We start from the raw sequence: 21,237 nt of genomic DNA, 5'->3' as shown, positions 1-21,237 counted from the left end.
TCTTGGATGACATTTTGGGGCTTTGGAACCGATTAATCAGGTTACAAAGATTTCAACATACAATGCAGTTTAGTTTTACAATACCAAGCATTGAAATAAGTGACTGTCTTTGGTTGCTGCAAGATGTGGACTGGTATAGACAACACATGTATGGTTAAATTAAAGCATGTGAAATGAAATAGGAGAAAAGAGGAGAGGCTGAAGAAGAGACAGGAGAGAAGAAAACGAGAGGGAAGTAATAAGAGAGAAAAAAAAATAAAGAAAAAAAGGAGGGTGGGGGGTTTGTATATATTTATTAATATCGGGGGAGATGATTACACAAAACTGGAGGTTCCTTTAGGAAATCTCTCAAGTGGAGAGTATTCTGAAAATCTATCAATTTCGACCAGATCCTTATGTATTTGGAGGACTGATAATTTGCTTTGGAGAAATCTCCTCCATTCTAGCAATATATAGCATTTCTGGGTACCATTCTCTCAAGTTAGGTACATCTGTCGTGCGCCAGTGTCTAGGTATTACCGATATAGCTGCTGTGATACAGAATCTCAGCAAGCTCTTTTGTTTGAGATGCGATGGAGCCAGGTAAGATGGAGAGGAGCGCTACCTGAGGGCAGTTGTGAACAGTTTTCTGTGTGATGCTGTGGAATACGTCTAAAACCTTATCCCAAAATAGTTTGACCAGTTCACACTCTTTGTTGCATCTCCAGCAAAATCCAGAGACCACAGGAAAGATCCTATGTAGTCCAACTGGATACCTGTACCAGCGTGACATAATCTTGTCGTTCTCTTCCTGTGCAGAACATGCCATAGAAAGCTTATGAGAGAATATGAAGGCTTTTTGCTGGTCAGTACGTTCAATGTCAGTTCCTAATTCTTGTTCCCACCCGAGACAAAGCCTAGAGTGCACGGCTCTCCTCCAGAGGAAATATATGACCAGTTGTTCGTATTTTAGCCATGAGATCCGTGCGTTAGGAAATTTTGCGGCTATCGCGAATAAAGAAGGCAAAGGGTAACCTAACAGAAAGTGGTGAAAGCGAGGATCGTCTATAGTCCATATACCAAGGAAAGAATCTCTGCCTGTGCTAGCGGGGAAGGCCGGGTTGTGAAAGATCGGAGTAAATGGGCTGAGTCTTCTGGCGCAAATGCCTCTCTGAGTCAGGGAATCCCACAATTTAAGAGTTTGTCGTAATAAGGCGTTCTTTTTAATCAGTTGTGGACGAGCTTCAGGAACAATCCAAGGGGTGTATTTAAGAGGGAGATGATAAAGGGATTGTTCTAACCCTACCCATTGTTTTAGTTCCCCATTGTACTGCTAATCAAGTAATCTTGTGAGGGATGCCGCTGTGTGATATAACTTAAGATCAGGAAGGAGAGGAATGAAATTAACGTGCTTAATTAAAAACGATACCTTTATTTGTTAAGTGGGTACGAGCAAGATTAGCGATTTGCTCAGGTGATATTCTAGATATAATATATATTTGACAAAAAAACTCCTATTATAGATAGGATGGGTAATGAGTACATAAATCACTAGAGGCAGGGGCGTAGCTAAAGGCTCATGGGCCCTGGTGCAAGAGTTAGGCTTGGTCCCCCCTTCCCTCAGTGCTTTGTGTGTCTTCTTATGCAGCACAAGGGTCTTTGGGCCCCCTCAGGCTCCTGGGCCCGGTAGCGACTGCTACCTCTGCACCCCCTATAGCTACGCCCCTGACTAGAGGGTTGGGGTAGTAATAGGTAAATCTGTGGGAAAAGGTTCTTTCCCTAGATAACCCTATGGATCTAGTGTCCTGAAGCACAGGGATGTCCCCTGATGGTGGAGACACCCTGCCCCCGTACCTAAGCCTCGATATGGCCCTAGTGACGCCCTACTAACCAAGCTGGATTGGGAAAATATTAATCCAGAGAAAAAAAACAAAAATAATTAGTCTAATATAATGGTGTAAAGACACAAACCCAACGCGTTTCAGCTGCATACAGCAGCTCATCAGGAGGTGATCCAAGTTATAATGGACGTAGGGAGTAGAAAAAGCAGTTATAGATAATGCTTAAAATAAAGATAGTACTTAGCTCCTTGGTATACCCAGTTAGGCTGTATATACAGATGCAGACCTTTGTCGATTGAGTGATGAAAGCTACAAATAAAGACAATGGATGTAAAATATTCACAGAGAGGTACTAAGAGAGCCTGTGGTATGAATATCACAGGCACTTACCGATCAGAGGGGGGCCCTGAGGAGGATACAGTGGGTATGCTGGAGACTGGAGGGCTCAAGTGGATATGCCAGCGCTCACTATTTAAGTGCTGGTGCAGGCTGATGCTTCCGGACCGGACGCCGAAAAAATAGGACTTCCGGTAAGTGAACCGCATCGCGATGACGCGACGCGTCACTTCCGGTATTTGGAACGCATATTGGAATGCATATGCGGCCGGGAGCGCTGTGAGTTGCTTAACTGTGTATCTTTGCAGGTGACAGATAATTAGGCCTACACCGTTAATATAGGATAATAATAAGACCCCCTTCTCTCAATGAATTAGGAGCAGGGGGATTTTAGCTGTTTTTAGAGCCCTTGGGTGAAAATCTAAATCGGAGCAATGAACATAATTATGTAACTACGAGATAAGATTATATGTACGTGAAAAAACGGTGCTTCTCGCACCAGCATGGACAAAAGGTCGGACTGAGTTTGGAAATATGCGAATAAAATATACATGGAGGAGCCATCTCCAATAAAGGGAACAAAGGGTTTTTAAGGGTAAAAACTGGATCAGATGAAACATGTATATGTAAGCCGTTCATTTAGACCACCCGGCGACTGAGACCGGAAACGATAAATCCATTCAGACTCCTTTTGGAGTATCCTCCATCCCAGTCGCCCCCCCTTGGGGGCGTGGGGACGACTTCAAGTACTGGAAATCTGAGGGAACTTGGATCCCCTCCATGTAGATCATTTACATGGTTAGCAACGGAAGTGTCCTTCTTTTTTGCTATGTCATTGACGTGTTCGCAGATTCTTCGTCTAAGTTCCCTGAAGGTCTTGCCGATATAATCTTTAGGGCATATGTAGACAATCCCCCGTGTTTTACAGTTCGCAAAGGTTACCTATAGTTTGTACAAAATCGGTCAAGGAGCAGGTAACTGTTTTTGAGGTGCATACAAATTTACAAGCCTTACAATTCCCGCATCTAAACATCCCTTTCAGTTGTCTATCAAGCCATGTGCCCTCCTTTTTCACGCTGGTGTAATGGCTGTGCACAAGCCTATCTCTGAGACTCCTCCCCTTGCGGTATGTTATTTGTGGGAAGGTGGAGATGGCATTGGACAAGTCTTTGTCCATCATTAGAATTGGCCAATGGGTTTTTAGGATGGCGGTGACTTCTCTATTTGCCACGTCATATGTGGAGATTAAGCGAATCTGGGTGGTGTCCTTTTTTTCTTTTGTTTTAGGTATCAGTAGATCAAGCCTGTCCCTATTCTCCGCTGTCTGAAACGCCTCCCTTAGAGTGGACTTTGGGTATCCTCTCTGAGGCTACATTCACACTAGCGTTTGTCGGTCCGCTCGTGAGCTCCGTTTGAAGGGGCTCACGAGCGGACCCGAACGCCTCCGTCCAGCCCTGATGCAGTCTGAATGGATGCGGATCCGCTCAGACTGCATCAGTCTGGCGGCGTTCAGCCTCCGCTCCGCTCGCCTCCGCACGGACAGGCGGACAGCTGAACGCTGCTTGCAGCGTTCGGGTGTCCGCCTGGCCGTGCGGATCCGTCCAGACTTACAATGTAAGTCAATGGGGACGGATCCGTTTGAAGATGCCACAATATGGCTCAATCTTCAAGCGGATCCGTCCCCCATTGACTTTACATTGAAAGTCTGGACGGATCCGTACGAGGCTATTTTCACACTTAGCTTTTATATGCTAATATAATGCAGACGGATCCGTTCTGAACGGAGCCTCAGTCTGCATTATTATGATCGGATCCGTTCAGAACGGATCCAATCGAACGCTAGTGTGAAAGTAGCCTGAAATAACCAATTTTTTTATTTCATTGACTCATGATAGAAGTTTTCTTTATCGGAGCAGTTTCAGCGCATACGTAGGTACTGGCCTTTTGGAATACCTCTTTTTACTGCCTGTGGGTGGTGACTGTTCCAATGTAGGATATTATTGGTGGCGGTCGGTTTTTGATAGATGTTTGTCATGAGATTTCCAGCTACGGATGTAACTTCCACATCCAGAAAGGTGATACTTGTGGATTTTATCTCGCTGGTAAATCTTAATCCTACATTGTTAACATTAAGAGCAGAAACAAAGTCCCCAAATTTTTCTTTGCCATCACTCCACACCACAAAAATGTCATCAATATAGCGGGTCCAAAAGATGATCTTACTGTTCCACCACATTTGATGATCAGGGAACACAAATTTGTCTTCCCACCAGCCCAGGAAGAGGTTTGCATAAGTTGGAGCACAGGGACTGCCCATAGCAGTCCCCCTGAGCTGGTGGAAGATGGACCCGCCATATGTGAAAAAATTGTGTGCGAGAGTGTATTCCAGGAGGCTCATAATAAAGTTGTTATGATTCTGAAATTGTGTACCCCTTGATCTCAGGAAGTGAGCCGTTGCTGCTAGGCCTTTTTCGTGTGGTATGGATGTATACAGGGACTCAACGTCAATGCTTGCAAGGTGGCAATGGGAATCGACTGAGATGGTTTCAATTTTTTGTAGAAAGTCCATTGTGTCTCTTGCAAAGGATGGCAAACATGACACAAATTCTTTTAGTACTTGGTCAAGGTATGTCCCACAATGGTGAGTCAGGGAGTCCATACCTGATACAATTGGGCGTCCCTTAAGGGGACTGACTCCCTTATGTATTTTAGGGAGACAGTAGAAAGTAGTCAACTGTGGATTTCTAGGAAATAGGAAGGCATGTTCGGATTTGTTGATCACCCCCTGTTCTAGACCCTCTTGAAGGATCCCCTTAAGTTGCAGCTGAAATACAGAGCTGGGGTCGCACGGTAAGACTCTGTAGCTAGTTGGATCCCTAAGTAGATCAAAACACATTTTCTTATAGTTAGAGTGGTCTAGTATTACCAAATTGCCACCTTTGTCAGAAGGTTTTATGACAATGGTGTTGTCTGTCTCTAGGTTCCTGAGAGCCACAGACTCGTATCGGGACAAATTGTATTCCCTTGGGTGTTTAACATTTAACCGTTCAAGGTCAGTACTGACAATTTTAAGGAAAATGTCAATATGTTCTGAATTCATGGGGGGTGGCAGCCTGGTGCTGGTGGGGTGAAGATCGGTGAAGGGGCCATCCCCTGGGTTTTTGATCCCCACCTCACATAGATCCATGAGAATTTGAAGATCGGGGAAATCCTCTGGGTCGATTCCTAGGTCGTGGCATGTTTGTCTATTACTATTTTGGTACAATTTATGCCATTTGAGCCTTCAACAGAAAAGGTTAAGGTCCTTAATCCATGTAAAGATGTTAAACTTCGTAGTAGGCACAAACGAGAGACCCTTCTGTAATATAGTGGTTTCAACATCTGTCAAGGGTCGAGATGACAGGTTGATAATCTGCAGACTGTCGGTTATGGGCGACTGTCGCCCCCCCCCTCACTCGTTTTCTCAGCTGGTAAGGACCCTGGCTGTTGGCTAAAAAAGGAACCAGGGGTTGTTGAGTAGGGGTAAGGGAGAAGGAGGAAGAGGAGGGAAGAGAGGGCTGGGACGGTCCCCCGCCTGTTCGACCCGAATATCCCCGTTGTCTCCCCCATCTCTGCCACCTTCGTCCCGGTCTCTGATTGTAGCCACCTCTATTATAGTTCGTATTCTGATACGCTGGCCAAGTGTTCGATCACTCGAACATACAACAACGGGGATAACAGGCATCCCTGTCTGGTTCCATTTCTGATCGGTATAGAAGGGGATAAAAGCCCATTTACCCTCACTATGGCTGTGGGGTTAGACTATAGGGCACTTCTGCCAATTTCCACATGTGCTTGTTAAATGCACCTTTCAATATGTTTATGGGTTTGATAATATATTCCTCTTGATCATCCTCGTTTCTGGCGCCAGGATTACATATCTATCAGTGTCTTCCTGCAGGGTACTTGCTTAGACAAATCAGATGCGTTTTCAAGGAGTACATCACCCGACACTGCAGTGCTCATTATACTTTATTATGATGACTGTATCATGACGACCTCTCATTGTAGTGCAATGTTTTTGAAGTATGCAATATATTTTGACTACTTTTCTGAAGCACGGTTTGGTATTCGTATATGCGTAAATAAAGAATAAAAAAATAAAAAAGAATATAGGGCGCTAATTTTATGTAAAAACTTGTGTCCTAATCCGATTTGTTGTAGAGTGGAATCCAGGAAAGCCCAGTGGACCAGGTCAAATGCCTTCTCGGCATCTACCAACAGCAGGCATAAAGGAGAAGCATCAGATTTCGCTATGTTAGTGAGAATCAGGGTTTTCTCGTGCCACCCTTCCGCCTGGTCCGTGTGTATTACCTTTGGGATTATAGGAGCCAACCTATCTGCAATAATATTAGAATATAGTTTAATGTCAATGTTAATAAATGAGATTGGCCTATAGTTACATGATATAGTGGGGTCCTTTCCTGATTTAGGTATTACACTGATGTGTGCCTCCAGCGATTGAGTAGTAAACGGGGACTTTGGGCCGATGCTATTAAAGACCTTTGTTAAAAAGGGGGAAATGAGGTCATTGAAGCGTTTGTAAAAAGCGGTTGTAAATCCATCGGGCCCTGGGCTCTTCCCTGGCGGTGAATTCTTGATAATGGTCATCACATCTTTTTCAGAGAAGTCATTGTCTAGCTCTTCTCTGTCATGTTCAGGTATTGTGGGTAATGCTGTGTCGGAGATGTATTCATCTATGCGTGTAGAAAGAGAAGAATGTGACATGTCTGAGAATTGGCCTATGATGTTATAAAGATGGTAGTAATATAAAGATTCCCCTAAGGACGCACTTCAGTGCTTCCCATTGCGTTGGCAGACAGGTAGCATCAGTGGTGTGTATCTGCAAAAATTCATTGATTGCTTTTTGAATGTCTGCCGCACATGGCTTAGGAGCTGAATCGGGTAGCTCTACCGCCAGATAGATCGATGCATGGTCAGAGAACAGCATGTCCCCGATAGAGGCCTGTGGTTCCCATGCTAGGGTGTGGTGGCTAACAAGGAAAAGGTCTATGTGGTTATAGGACTGGTGTGGAGGGGAGAAGAATGTGTTAAGAATTGCTAAGAGGGTGGTGAAGAGAAAGAAGGAAAGAGGAAAGGAAACGTTAGGACAGTTAAAGATTAAGAATAAGGCTTGGAGAAGTTTTCAGTTAAAGAGACAGTAGCAGGTAAGATTACCAAGTCAAATCCAATATATATACTTGGAATTTTAAGATGATGCCGAGGATGTAGAAAGAAGGGTAAGAGTATATTTCACATCAAGAGAGACACGAGTCCCTATGTGGAAGCGTGCTTTCAACAGAGGAGCTACCTCCTCTGGACGGGAGAACCCTGTATGAGGATCCGAAGAACAACAATAAAGTATAAACATCACCATTTAATAACCATGAATGTCTAGTGAGCCATGAGCCCTTAATTATAAAGTCACCCTGCTAAGGTATATGTGTCTCAAAGTTAGTAACCAAGTGAAGAGAAGAAGTTCCCACGGCGCAAAAAACTATCTTTGGTGAAATAAACTTGATTTAATAATTTAGCAGGTGGTACAATGCGTTTCGGGGCTGAAAACACCCCTTCATCATCAGGTACAGACTGCTCATACAATGAAAATGAACACAAAGCACACTTAAATACATAAAAAAAACGCCAAAGAGCACAGAAGGGGGATTGGAGGGGGAGGTCCTGACCCCTCCACATGTCAAATATAAAATAAACGATCTGGCTTGCAAATTAATCCCATAATAGGTTAGGGCTTATAAGTAAAAGAATACATTGGTGGTGTTTTCTTATTCTTTTACTTATAAGCCCTAACCTATTATGGGATTAATTTGCAAGCCAGATCGTTTATTTTATATTTGACATGTGGAGGGGTCAGGACCTCCCCCTCCAATCCCCCTTCTGTGCTCTTTGGCGTTTTTTTTATGTATTTAAGTGTGCTTTGTGTTCATGTTCATTGTATGAGCAGTCTGTACCTGATGAAGGTGTGTTTTCAGCCCCGAAACGCGTTGTACCACCTGCTAAATTATTAAATCAAGTTTATTTCACCAAAGATTGCCGTGGGAACTTCTTCTCTTCACTTGGATCCATTCGCCTTCTTGGGGATTCCAGGCATCCCTACGCGGAAGTGCGTACACCCGTGGCTGCATGACCATCTACCTTGGGGACATTCTATTATCCCCTTCAAGCCTTCAGTAGTGTTGTGCCTATTGATTGCACAACACATAAAGGTGAGCCTCCATTTCGGAGTATCTTTTGTGTATTCACTTAACTGGACTGTACTACCCTATGGTGCGCCTTTTGTGTTTTTCATAGAGAAACACCGCCTGTCACGTCAAAGTTAGTAACATCAGTGTCATGGTTAACACCATGCCTATGAGAATCAGCCATCCAGGGACCCGGCCCCCAATGGAGGAAGCCGCGTCCCCAGGGGCCGACCGACACAGGAGGGCCAGGAAAACAGCTCAACAGTTGTGATCATATAACAGGTTCGGACTAAAGCCCCACACCATATCCTACTGTCAAACCCTATGGCAACTTCAAAACTAAATATATAGCATCAACAACAGATATATCTATATCTAGAATCTTTTGGCTAGGGCCTTGAGCGGCCTCGGTATGTGGAGCTTTTTATCATTATGAGCTGGCCACCTACTAGAACCCTCTATCTCTCAGATACCATGTTCGTTCGTATATTTCACAAAATTGGGCATCACTGGTATTAGACACGATGCCAATGCCATGAGGATGCGCCATCAGACACCCCTCTACTCAAAGGAGAGCCGGGTCCCAGCAGGCAGACCAACACGGGAGGGCCAGATGATCCAGTTAGGAGTTGTAGCCCAGCTTGTCAAAACTGAGTGTCAACATTAAAGGGGTTGTCCGGGTTCAGAGCTGAACCCGGACATACCCTTATTTTCACCCCGGCAGCCCCCCTGAGCCTAGCATCGGAGCATCTCATGCTCCGATGCGCTCCAGTGCCCTGCGCTAGATCGCGCAGGGCACAGGCTCTTTTGTTTTCAATAACACACTGCCCAGCGGTGTGTTCGGTGACGTCACCGGCTCTGAGGGGCGGGCTTTAGCTCTGCCCTAGCCATTTTACTGGCTAGGGCAGAGCCAAATCCCGCCCATCAGTGCCGGTGACGTCACCGGGGTTCCTGTCGGACCCATAGAGAACCCCGGTACGTCACCGGAACTCAGAAAAATGCCTTTGCCCTGTGCAATTTAGCGCAGGGCAAAGGAGAGCATCGGAGCATGAACTGCTCCGATGCTCATGTCAGGGGGGCTGCCTGGGTGAAAATGGAGGTATGTCCAGGTTCAGCTCTGAACCTGGACAACCCCTTTAAGTATTATTTTTAGAACTCTAAGTCAGCTTCTAAAGTAAGTGTATCAAGCTAATAGCTGGAGTGTTGTCCGTTGGGCCCGGACATCTATGTTTCCTGACAACCTCCCTCCATGGAGGCCTCAGCAAACACAGCCTGGCTTCTGGTAGTACGGTGAACTTTCCAGCGAGGTGGTCTGGCTTCCCCCTGAGGCATTGGTGCCGTATCCCTTCTGATTCCATTCGGTAGAGGGCCCGAGATCTCCACTAAAGCAATATCTAGCGCCTCAGAGAAGGTTGGTAGGTCTCTGGGATGTCGAAGGACCACTGTCTGTCCGTTTACACAAACCTGCAGGCGGAAGGGAAATCCCCAGGTGTACACAATTTTGTGTTGTTGTAGTAGGGGTGCAAGGACTTCCGTTTTAGTAACGTATAGTGTGAAAGGTCTGACAGAAGTTGTATGGTGGAACCTTTAAATTGCACCTGACCAGCCTCTCTGGCTTTCTTCATTATGGCTTCCTCCTGTTGATAGTAGTGTACTCGGCATATCACATCTCTAACCCTATCCGGGTCAGTAGGTTTGGGTCCCAGAGCACGATGGGTCCTATACAGCTCCAAGGGTGTATCTAAAGGAACCCCTAAGAGGTTATTGAAGATAGAGTGTAAAGTGTTTTCTAAGACCCCTGGTTCCACTTCTTCAGGGAGGCCACTCACACCGATATAGTACTAATACATTATAATCTTATATGCATACATAGATGTGTACATATTAGCTACATAAAGAATGTAAACCAATTAAACACTGCGCACCGAGGAAACCTAACTATAGCTACTCGAAGGGAGAGGACACCAACATGCAAAATAACCGGTCTGTGCGATGACTCAAACATGAAATAGCAGTTTAACTGGTTAAACCTGGTCTTTCGAAGCCATCAAGGCTCTTCAATAATATGTATTTTAGCGTAAACCTAAAGTGTGTGTTGGTAGAAGACAGAGGAAAAAAAAAAGTCATCTGAGCACCGCCAATCCACCTCCCCCCTTATGTACATCTAACTATTACACTCTTCAGGACCGGACCATTTTCAGTTTTTTCGTTTTCCACTTCCAGCCTTCTCAGAGCCATAACTTTTTTTTTCCCCATTCACATAGCCACATGAGAGCTTGTTTTTTGCAGGACAAGTTGTACTTTCTAATGGCACCATTTACTGTTGCATATAATGTAGTGGGAAGCTGGTAAAATAAGAAATAAAAATTCTGCCACAGTTTTATGGGTTTTCTTTTCACAGCGTTCCCTATGCAGTATAACGGACCTGTTCCCTTCCCTTCATTCTCTGGATCAGCACAATTACAACAATACCACCTTTATATATTCTTGCATTTTAACACTGGAAAAAAAAATATTTGGAAAAAAAAAATCATTTTTTTGTTTACATCGCCATAATAAGACCCCCATAACTTTTTTATAGTATAGTGTCAGGGCTCATTGTTTGCAGGACAATCTGTAGATTTTATTGATACCATTTTGGAGTGTGTATGACTTTTTGATCACTTTTTACGAAAACAAATTTGGGGAGGTGAAATGACAAACAAATGTCGAATCGACAGTTTTGAAGCTTTTTCCCATTACACCATTTGCCATATGGGATAAATATTTGTATATTTTCGCATGCAGTGATGTCTATGGTGTTTATTTTTTAATATTTTTATTTTTTATTTTTGGGAAAGGGGGGTGGTGTGAATTTATATATATAACAGACAAACCCCTTTAAAGAAACTGTGACAACAAAAATTGTGTGTTCTGCGATGCAAATTAGGGGAAAAAAATGTATTTAAGATATTCTACTTACTATAGTACACATGGACAGTGGGGTATTAAGAAACACTTCTACTTTAAGGAGGTGTTCTTTTAGGGTCTTTATCTTTCATTGACATCTTTTACATACCGTGAAGATTAAGCCTCACCCAAAGCTTTCACTGTCTTTTAAATCTGTTGTGTCAGTGGTGCGGAATAGAATGCGAATAAACTATACAAGCTTTTGTTTTCTGGATCTTTGCGTCTTCACACTTTGAAATATTGTTTTCTATTTGCATAATGACCTTTTGCTCTCTTAGGAAATATAGATCCGTTGGCAAGAAAAAGTTCCACATATGCAGGATATGTTTACCAACCTTGTGCTGAGCATGTGTCTATGCTCCTATGAATGAGACGTGTAGACTGCGCTCACGCCCTCTGTTGTTTTATTACTGGAACTGCACTGATATCAGCTCCAAAACAGGTTCTTCAAAAAGTACTGGCTGAAAAATGTTACCAGGCTCCCAGCATTATCATTAAATATAAAAAAAAACTTAGAAAACCCCTTTAAGATTCTGTAAAGTAATGTTACCAATCACAACGTACAGAAGAACAATACATAAAACAAATCCACACATTTCACATGAATTCTTAGCCTTGTGCGGGGGGCTTATCCGTCCCCATAGAGTTTTACAAGGAGGAAATTGACTGTGGAGAAGAATAAAGGATAGGGCTGGGGCACCCTGACCCGTCACATGTAAGATTTATTGAGGGGTAGCACGGGAGACAATGTGGAGCCTGTGTCTCTGTCCTGACCTAATTTAGCCTCGGCACAGTGAATCAGCATGTGGATTCAGCCAGCAGCCGGCATTCCCTATAGTAATACAAGATGCCATCACTGTCCTAATGCCCACCTAAAGCTGGTGATACAGATAAAGGAGCACTCCGGGACACTGTATGTAAAGAAAGCCTGTCATCATGAAAACTCAAAAAAATGGCATTTGTACCTCTGGACTACCTTACACTCCCCAACAGTAAGACCTCTTTCACACGGGCGTCATGGATTTGGGCCAGATAGGATGCGGGTGTGTTTCGCGGGAAAATAGTTGATTTTTCCACGCGAGTGCAAAACATTTTAATGCGTTTTGCACACACGTGAGAAAAATCGGCATGTTTGGTACCCAAACCCGAACCCGGACTTCTTCACAGATAGATGGTGATGGATCATGTGACGGACCATGTGATGAGCGCAGTGACATCACCACAGGTCCTTTTCCTCAAAGAAGAAGACAGAAGAGAAGTCAGGCTGCGCGAACAAGTGGAATAAGGTGAGTTTCATATATATATTTTTTTTTAACCCTTCCATCACTATTTTACATAGCATTCTGTATTTAGAATGTTATTATTTTCCCTTATTACCATGTTATAAGGGAAAATAATAAAGATCGGGTCCCCATCCCAATCGTCTCCTAGCAATCGTGCGTGAAAATCGCACCGCATCCGCATTTGCTTGCGGATGCTTGCGATTTTTACACACCCCAATTCACTTCTATGGGGCCTGCGTTGCGTGAAAAACGCACAAAATAGAGCATGCTGCGATTTTCACGCAACACACAAGTGATGCGTGAAAATCAAAGCTCATGTGCACAGCCCCATTGAAATGAATGGGTCCAGATTCAGTGCGGGTGCAATGCGTTCACCTCACGTATTGCACCCACGCGGAAAACTCGTCCATGTGAAAGAGGCCTAAGGCTATCTTTATACGGATCAGATTTGACCCAGAGTTGGAAGCAGATTAGATGCTGAATTTCATGTCAAATCCGATGACTATCTGCCTCCAAAGCAAGTAAATGGGGTTTAAAGGGGTGTTCCATTTTGCATTAACATCTTGTGAAGGCAATCTGCCACCAGCGACCTCCCTATCCAACTGTCTGCATAGACACTTAGCTGTGGATCACCTGATTAAATCGCTGCTTTTCTTTTCTTGATCCGAGGCTCCGTTTTTAAGTTATGACACTTTTCATATGCAAATCAGGCCTGTGGTGCAAGGAGGGCATCGCCGTTGCTCTTGCTGCACCCAAGCTCTGCTTCTTTCTTTGGCCAGCTCCTCCCTTACTACTTTGATTGGCAGGTTCAGGAAGTGGCAAAGCAGAGCTTGGGAGGAAGTGGCTACTGAAAGGAGCGGAGCTTGGGTGCAACAAGAGCAATGGCGATGCCCTCATTGCACCATAGGCCTGATTTGCATATGAAAAGTGTCATAACTCAAAAACTGAGCCTTGGTTAAAAAAAAAAGAAAAACTGTGTTTTAATCAGGTGATCCACAGCTAAGTGTCTATGCAGACAGTTTGATAGGGAGGTCGCTGGTGGCAGATTATCTTTGAAATAATCATTTATGGAGGGAGCTGTAATTTTGTATTTCTTTTATCTTTTTTTCTCCTATCTCCCGTTCTGGGCTGTCACATGACCGTGTCCATGCAGCTCTTCCTTATTGCCTGTGAAGTTATGTCCATGGGACGGGCAGTGATAGGGGAGTGTCTATGTAACTAGCTGGTGGGAGGAGCTATAAACTAGCTGCGTGTTGTGAGAGGCAGTGCTGGAGCTGTTTCAGAGGAAGGAGAAGTGCATCATGGGTTTGGTTGGATTCAGCAACAGGAAGTGCTACATACAGGATGGAAACAAACCCACGATGGAAAAAAACTTACATGGTGAGACTGGGTCAGGAGAGTCCAAATTATCCCCTAATGGGACTAATCCTCATAAGGATCTGTGCAGTTGAAAATCCAATGGTCAACCTCAGATCTGTACCATGGAAATACATTTTAGATTTCGGAAATACAGATATGATGTGTGAACATACCGTACACCAGCAACTGGTCGCTTCTCTGCACTGTAATGCATCCCCCGGACTCCTGAGCTCAGAGAAATGGCACAGCGGACTCCTAAATGCTTCATCAGCATACAGGGTTTACTGAGAGGGGGGGGGGGGGGGAATCAGAGATAATAATCACCTCCTGGGAATCTGTGTCTCTTCAGCTAATCCGTGTTCATGGTGACAGATTACCTTGAAAGTACATGGAATAGTACACCGCCATGTTCTGCATGAATTTGTCTTGAGCAGACCCAAACACATTAGAATAAAATTGGTGAAAATAGGTGGCTTTGACCATAACAAGCATTCATCAAGTCAAACTTACAATTTTTATATTTTGGCCCACCAATGACACAGTCATCATCTGAAAAGAAGTCGGCCATGTTCGAAATTTTCTCCCAATAGTCAGACATAAGCTCTTTCATTCCTAAAAAAGTTGTTTCCAATGGTCTATATTTGAAAGGATGCTTCCTTCGCCTGTTGTGACTCTACATGTAAGGCCAATATGACCGTAATGGCCAATACAGAGTAAAATATCTATGGCTGCGTCTGCAAAATGATCATTCACCAGAAGGTCATGCATCAACCTACTCTCTATATACTATGTATGGCTAGGGGTGGGAGATATGCGATATAAATTTGTGCCACGATATGGATTTTGTGCATATCGCCGGACCGCGATATGACCACGGAGCGGTAGTAAAGATCGGTTACCATGGCAGCCAGGAGTCACGCTACTGAAGTCCTGGCTGCCATGGTATGTTAGTGAGCAGCATTATACTCGCGTGCGCAGTGGCTGCCGGTCGCTCCTTCTTCTGTCAGTGCGGCACATTGCTAATGCTTACAGCATTAGCAATGCGCCGCACAGACCTATGAGAAGAAGGAGCGCCCGGCGGCCACGGCGCACGGGAGTATAATGCTGCTCACTAACATACCATGGTAGCCAGGACTTCAGTAGCGTGACTCCTGGCTGCCATGGTAGGCTGTAACCGATCGGAGCCCAAGCATTACACTGTAGGACTCCGATCGGAACTGCCCACTGCCACCAATGATGGGGGGGGGGGGAGGGGGACCCTGTGGCCACTGCCAACAATGATTAATACTGGGGAGGGAGGGGGGGTGGGTTTGAGTTACCAGAGGGGGCTGATAAGAGGGAGAGGCTGATCAGAGGCTGGGGGGCACATGAGAGGCTGGGGGGGGGGGGGGGATCAGGGGCTGGGGCTGATCAGAGGCTGGGGGGGCACATGAGAGGCTGGGGGGCTGATCAGAGGCTGGGGGGCTGATCAGAGGCTGGGGGCTGGATCAGAGGCTGGGGGCTGGATCAGAGGCTGGATGCCATGGTCAGCTCTCTGCTGTTGTGTGCACAAAGCACAGGGCAGCAGGGAGAGTGTAAAGTCCTATTCACCCTAATAGAGGTCTATCAGGGTGAATATGACAAGGGTTCTAGCCCTTAAGGAGGCTAATAGTTATTAAATAAAAAGTAAAAAAAAATATATATACATCGCATATCGCACATGCTTTAAATTATATTGCAATATAGATTTTAGGCCATATCGCCCACCCCTATGTATGGTCACTATTAGGCCTCCTGCACACGACTGTATCCATTTTTGCGGTCTGCAAATTGTAGATCAGCAAAACACGCATACCACCCGTGCGCGTTCCACATTTTGCAGCTCGGTACGTCCGCCTTCTGTTAGAAATTTCTATTCTTGTCTGTGCTACAGACGTGTTCTATTTTTTGCGGGGCCATGCAATGGAAATACGGATGTGGACAGCACACAGTGTGGTTGCGGTCCCATTGAAATAAATGGGTCTGCATCCAATCCACAAAAAAAATGCGTATCGGATGCAGACTGAAACTACAGCCGTGTGCATACGCCCTAAACCTGAAAATATTTACAGGGGTAGCTCATGTTTGCATTTGGGGCAACTATGGCCACACAGAACAAGTAGAACAGGAAAGTACGTAGGTAGGTCTCCTCTGTGTGTACCCCAGCATGTGACATATCCCCCATTATGGTGCTCACCTTTACTGTACAGCACGAAGACATGAGTGGCGGAAATCGTAGATAAATCAGTGACATGTTGGGAAAGTGTCTGCGGCTGTGACTCATATTGGGGGACATTTATCAATAATGGCGTAATTCTGGCGTTACAAATCAGAAGTGATTTGTTTCACCTCATATATCTAAAGACGCACGGCCCTTTTAAAATGTGACTTTTTTTAAAACTAAACTTGATTATCCGCCAATTTCTCTCAACTTGAGGCATCTTAACGCCAATAGCACTAAAATGGGACTTTTTCCAAACTGAAATGCGCCATTTCAGCCGACTCCTGCCAGGCCACACTTGCAACTCTTGAAACAGATTTGCGACTTTTGAAGCATATTTGTGAAATTTCCAGGGGTAATTTGCGACTTTTGTCTTTTTTGTCGGGATATTTTTGTTATTGTTTTTGTTGAATGCCAATTTACTGACAAAAACCCAGTTTTTTTTACTCATTTATATTAGATTTAAAGAACTGCATCCTGTTTTAATACTTACCCATCACTTGTTCCCACGATGACTTGTTTTTTCTTTTCATAAATTCGACTTTTTGACAAAAAGTTGCATCTTTATACCATGAATGTGACTGTTTACACAAACCAACACCACATAAGCTGGCTTAATTGTCCGCAACAACTGGAGCCGCTTCTGCCGATATGAGGATGATGAGGCGTAATATGCGCCAATTTGATAGCCCCGCCCACTTTGACATTTATAACTCATTTCTGGCATGATGCATTCTTTATGGTAAAAACTGTTTATATATTTGGCGCAAATCAATTGTTTTTATGCAATATACGCCATAATGCAACATGCTTAGTAAATCTCCCCCATTGTGTGCAGAAGCAGCCTTCCTCCTGACGCGGTCATATATCCGAGGCACTGGTCAGGGCACAGTACACGCCATGACATAGGTGACAGGTGCAACCGACAGGACAAGGCGGGCGCTTTACTTCCTGATTCCATGTAGTCACCTCTTACAGAAGAGACACCTTGCCCTTAAGGGATTCCAAAGTAACTTTACATGTGTCACTCGCTGCTCCCTGGTGACGCCGCGATACACAAGATGATAACATTCTGGTAAAATTAGTAGGAAATGTCACAATGCACGCATAAAATGGCACTGCGTGGCTTTGTCTTGTCAATGCAAGCGTAAATGGGTATAAAAACCAGTGCAAAGATGCAAATAACTAAATCTGCACTGGAAATATACTAGAAACTGCCCCACATTTACTTTACAGCCATTGTATACCCCTCACATGCAAAAACATTCTGTGACATTTTCAAGTACATACAATTTGCGAGTATATAAGAAGAACCAGTATGTGCTCTCATATAGCAGAGGTGCTATGTACAGGACATCATGTTTATCACTCCCCCATAACTATTACATCACTGAATAAATTACAAAGGACGTAAATCAGAGACCCCATATATATAAAAGTAGTACAGTCCCCTAAAAGGCATGCTATTTACAGCTCGGAATAAACCACTGATAGCTCAGGGGTGTATTCTGTCAGTGTGTACAGTCTCTTACCTGCGTCCTGGGCGGCAGGTGCGGGTCTAGTGAGGGAGCAGCGCACACACTCGGCTCTGCACTGCCGCCCCCGCCCCGGACCACACGGATACGGAGGGTGAGGAAAACCCGGAGGCTGGATCACTGAGGGAAGGTGGCTGCAGCCTGACTGACTGACAGGTTGTGTTACCTCAGCCGACTGTTATATTGGGCGAGGGAGATGGGTGTCACTGCGCGAGCGTCAGAATTAACCCCTTGTGGTCGGGGGATTCGGGACTCTAAAAGCCAAAAATGTCACAAAAAGCTTGGAGAACTCACTACAAATAGCACATGAATATTATGTAGTACATTTCCAAAGCAGAAAGCCGCAGCTCGGCGCACAGTATGATTTATCTCATTATGTAGCACTTTTATTAATTTGGCTTTTTTCCCCCTAAGCTTGCTCATGTCCCCTGCCACTCCTTTAACCCCTTCCTACCCTGTGGCATTGCAATGGGCAGTTCACCCACACAAATCTCTGTATCAGGCCGCCTGCACACGTTGCGGAATATGTGCGGTTTTTCCACGCAGATGACCGTACGGAAAAACCACAGCGTAGTACAGTACCAGTGAAGTGTATGAGGTTACACAAATCTCTGTATCAGGCCGCCTGCACACGTTGCGGAATACGTGCGGTTTTTCCACGCAGATGACCGTACGGAAAAACCACAGCGTAGTACAGTACCAGTGAAGTGTATGCGGTTACACAAATCTCATATACACTTTGCAAATTTTTTTTTCTGTGCAGGAATTGACCCCCTGCGTGGATTTCCAAAACCAATGAAGGATAAGGGCCAGTTCACACTGAGTTTTTTGGCGCTGACTTTTGAGCGTTCTGCCTCAAAATCAGCTCTATAATCGCCTCAAAACAGCCTCCCATTCAAAAACCTTAAGCTGAAAATGCAGCTTTGTATTGAAGTGAACACCCACTGGTTAAAAAAAAAGACACTTAAAAAAACGTGCTTTACAGGCTAAGGTAGCACTGAAACCCGCCCATTAGTGACGGTGACATCACCGGGGACACTGCTAGGTAGAAGCCTCCGCTTAGCAGAGACCCGGTAAGTCACTGGATTTGCTGAAAAAGCCCTTGCCCTTGCAATTCAGCACAGGGCAAGGGGGAGAATCGGAGCATCTCAGAGGGGGCTACCTGGGTGAAAACGGGGATTTGTCCGGGTTCAGCTCTGAATAGGGATCTATCAAAGTCTATTCTTTACAGCACATGTTTGTGGAGGTGTGTGGTATGAGGTGTATTTTTCATGGGTGTATGGTGGAGGCACTAACAAAGGAGATTTCTGAGGACCTCAGAAGAAGAGTTGTTGATGCTCATCAGGCTGGAAAAGATTACTAAACCACCTCTAAAGAGTTTGGACTCCATCCATTCACAGTCAGACACATTTGGGGGAGATCCATCAAAGGTTAAAAAAAGAGTTGCAAAATATTGTGCACGCCATATTTGTGCCGTAATTTGTGACTTTTTAAACTTCTAAAGTGGTGTGAAAAGGGACAGGTCTTTGTGCAGCCCGCCAGATTTACTATAACTTACGCCAGAAGCTAGCATAAGTGACAGCTCGAATCTATGCCGGTTAACCTTTAAAGGGGTTATACCATGGTTGATGTAAAAAATCAAAATCAGACATCATGTACTGCATGAAATACATTTCTAGCTAGTACCAGCCCTGTACCACATATGGGTCCAGAGATCTCTACATTCATTGCTCCAATTGCTCTGCTAGATTCTCTTCAGCATGACAGCACAGGGGGCATGTCCTTTCTGCTGCAGCTCTCTCCCTGTATCTGCCACAGCTTCTAACAGGACATATGGCTGGTGGCAGTTGAAGATTTAAACTTAACACGTTCCACCAGCTCAATGAGACACCGAAAAAATAAGGAAAAGAACAAACAGCAGGAGGCGCTACACAGATATATCTTATTGAATAAGTGGCTATGCTAAATTTTTGATTACATGCAGTTGCAAAAGTATTCAGATCCAGGTGCTGATTTGAAAAATGTAGAATAGATTATTGTTTCATAACACCAATTGTCAACAGTTGTCCTAACTAGGAGGAATATAAACTAGTGACAGATCCACTCTCAAAATGTTTGGTCACTTTCTTTAATTGACCAAGGCGTTTTCCTGAAATCTTGTGATGAACAGCCCTAGCACATGTCGATGAGTCTTGAATATTCATGGGTTCCTTCCCATTGAAGTGAATGAGACAGAGGAGCTGTTGTACGATGCAACCACAGGGCGGACCCTCGCGTCAGACTATGCTCTGCATCTTTTTTGAACAAGTTGCCATAATCACAGTTTAGAATTAATAAAATGTCCTCGGTGGGATGTGAAACAGTGGGCATATCCGGATTTCTGCCTTTTGTAAACTTATCCTGGGCCTGAAGCCTTTACGCTACTGAACAATATTGCTGTAGAGACTTTAAGCTTTTTGTGATGCAGTTCACCTGCTTTTCCAGTAATGTTCTTTTCTGGCCTTGTCTGATACCTAATCCAGGACTGGCTTTTCCATCAGCTTCCTCACTTGACATGCTTTGTCTTTTCTGCTCTGACACAGGACAAGTCTAAACTGATTACACTGACCGACTATGTTCTCACGCCTCCTTTCTATATAGAGAGGGTGACACCAGCCCCATCTAGTGGTTGCTGTGAATACGGCCTATTAACATACATAATACAGAAATGCATGTACCATACAAAATACATTTTTAACCCCTTTGCAGTGTTCCGCACTAGGAAATAAAGGAGAGAGTGCTCCATAGTATAGAAGACCAAAGTAGCATAAAAAGAAAAAGCACTAAGGAGCCCACCTAATGAGCTTGTGCCAGGGGCGGGACTGAAATTATCAAAAGGTGGACTCAAATAAGCACAGGAGGTGTCAGCAGCATAGCACATCACAGAAAACTATCTCTAAATTAGTAATCAATAAGACAATCAGGATATTCCAAATATATAATCTAGAATGATAAAAAAAAATTGAAAAAGGGCTGAGAGGGTTAAGCAAATAAAAGAAATGATGCTTTCCTAACTGATCTCCCGCTGCTCCCATTTCAATGCTAACTGGGCTTCTGCTGGTCTGTACTTCCTGGTCGCTCTTGGCATACAAGAAATGCATGAAGATGCCTGCTCAGCCAATAACTGGCTGAATAAAGTCACCATACCTCCACTGATACCATAAGCCCCCTAAATATAAAACCCCTCTGTCAGCAGATTTGTACCTATAAAACTAGCTGACCTATTACATGTGCGCTTGGCAGCTGAAGGCATCTGTGTTGGTCCCATGTTCGTATGTGCCCGCATTGCTGAGAAAAATGATGATTTACTATATGTAAATTATCCTCTAGGAGCAATGGGGGCTTTGCTTTTACTTCTAGAGGCTCAACTCTCTCTGCAAGTGCCGCGCCCCCTTCACTTCGATTGACAGGGGCAGGCTGTCACGGCCTTTGGTGTGC

The 21,237-nt window shown here is 44.4% G+C and overlaps 1 protein-coding gene across 2 annotated transcripts in view; it reads right to left on the bottom strand.

Annotated features, from left to right (window-relative positions):
- The window catches only part of LOC122946174 (synaptotagmin-like protein 1), a 143,159-nt gene that overhangs the window by 103,760 nt on the left and 18,162 nt on the right, over positions 1–21,237 (bottom strand). Inside the window, exon 1 of one of the 2 annotated variants that reach the window (XM_044305589.1) lies at positions 17,758–17,871. The exons of the other annotated variant lie outside the window; for it this stretch is intronic. The gene's annotated coding sequence lies outside the window, so the exon portion shown is untranslated. Of the gene's footprint in view, positions 1–17,757; positions 17,872–21,237 lie in introns of those variants that run through there. 2 annotated transcript variants of the gene reach the window in all.

The sequence above is a fragment of the Bufo gargarizans genome, chromosome 9, assembly GCF_014858855.1.
Source record: "Bufo gargarizans isolate SCDJY-AF-19 chromosome 9, ASM1485885v1, whole genome shotgun sequence".
NCBI classification, from domain to species: domain Eukaryota; kingdom Metazoa; phylum Chordata; class Amphibia; order Anura; family Bufonidae; genus Bufo; species Bufo gargarizans.
Note: the sequence above shows the minus strand (reverse complement) of the source record. Positions and strands in the feature narration are given on the sequence as shown.